The 1,265-nt window shown below is 50.1% G+C and overlaps 1 long non-coding RNA gene across 1 annotated transcript in view; it reads left to right on the top strand.

Annotated features, from left to right (window-relative positions):
* Window positions 1-16: 16 nt before the first annotated feature.
* Window positions 17-1,265, top strand: part of LOC130587377 (uncharacterized) — a 3,244-nt gene continuing 1,995 nt past the window's right edge. The window contains exons 1-2 of the long non-coding RNA XR_008966784.1: window positions 17-47; window positions 1,046-1,147. This is a non-coding gene — a long non-coding RNA (uncharacterized LOC130587377). The remainder of the gene's footprint in view (window positions 48-1,045; window positions 1,148-1,265) is intronic.

The raw sequence follows: 1,265 nt of genomic DNA, 5'->3' as shown, positions 1-1,265 counted from the left end.
CGTCCTCTCCTCTTTCCCAGAGCGAGCTCTCCTCCAGCCTGGATGAGGTGAGTCTTTGGGAATTCTGTGGCTTTTTCATCCCAAAATTGTTAAAATTTGCTTCCTCTGGGAAATCAGCTTTTTCCCGGATCGGTCAAGCTTGGACCACCGGGATTTTGGGAATTTGAGTGACCCCCTGCAGGATGGGCTTTTCTCCGTGTCCGGAATGAGGTGTCCCATCCTTCCAATCCCACCATGGCAGAGCTGCACTGCTGGGCTGGGAAATCCCACTCCCAAACTTCCCATGGGGAAGTTGCTGTGGATTGAGGATGTGCCGGAATGTTCTGAAGGAAATTCTCAGTTCCCATCCCTGGGAAAATTCCTCATGGATGCACCTGAAGGACCAAGCTGGCCCCATCCTTCTCCTTCTCTTTTCTTGGAAATTTTTTGGGGCCAAATCCCCACCAAACTCTGGGATTTACCTTTGGATCATTGAAACTGGGAATGTTTTCCAGACATTTTTTTGGGAGAAGAATTCCATCTCCTAAGCCAAAACTCCCGAAAAAGCGCTTCTCCAGCCATAGGAATTCTGGGGAGGAGCCAGAAAACCGGAGGCTCTGTGGGCACCAATCCATTCATTTTCCCGCCCCGATCCTGTGGTTCGTCCCTCAGTCCCGATTTTTGGGAGGTTTCCCAATCTTTTTATCTTTGGATCGTTTAAACTGGGAATCTTTTCCAGACTTCTTTTTTTTTTTTTACCTCATCTGTGTTGATTTTCACTCATCCCAGATCCAAATCCAGGTTGGATGCTGTGATCTCCAGAGCTCCTGATGCACCTGAAGAACCAGGCTGGCCCCGTCCTTCTCCTCCATTTTTCTTGGAAATTTTTTGGGCCAAATCCCTGCCAAACTCTGCGATTTACCTTTGGATTATYGAAACTGGGAATCTTTTCCAGACTTTTTTTTTTTTGTTCGGCCTTTTTTTGGCCTCATCCACGTTGACTTTTGCTCATCCTGGATCYTTTCCACGATCTCCTGATGTTTCCTTTCCCTCTCTGCTCCCACAGTCCGAGGATTCTGACCTCCCCTACCCTCCGCCCCAGCGGGAGCCCAACRTTTACATGGTGCCACAGGGAATCAAACCCGTCCTGCAGCGCACGGCCATCGAGGTGAGTCTGGAATTCCTTGGGAGCCGGGAATGGGATCCAGGCCGGATTCTGGGGTGGGATTTTGGGGAAAAGGMGGTTCTGGGGACCTTCTGGCTGTTTGCGTCTCCCTGGCAGGAAC

The sequence above is a fragment of the Malurus melanocephalus genome, unplaced genomic scaffold (assembly GCF_030028575.1).
Source record: "Malurus melanocephalus ecotype Western Australia unplaced genomic scaffold, MMel_1.1 scaffold_1823, whole genome shotgun sequence".
NCBI lineage: Eukaryota > Metazoa > Chordata > Aves > Passeriformes > Maluridae > Malurus > Malurus melanocephalus.
This window is presented reverse-complemented; position numbering and strand designations above follow the sequence as displayed.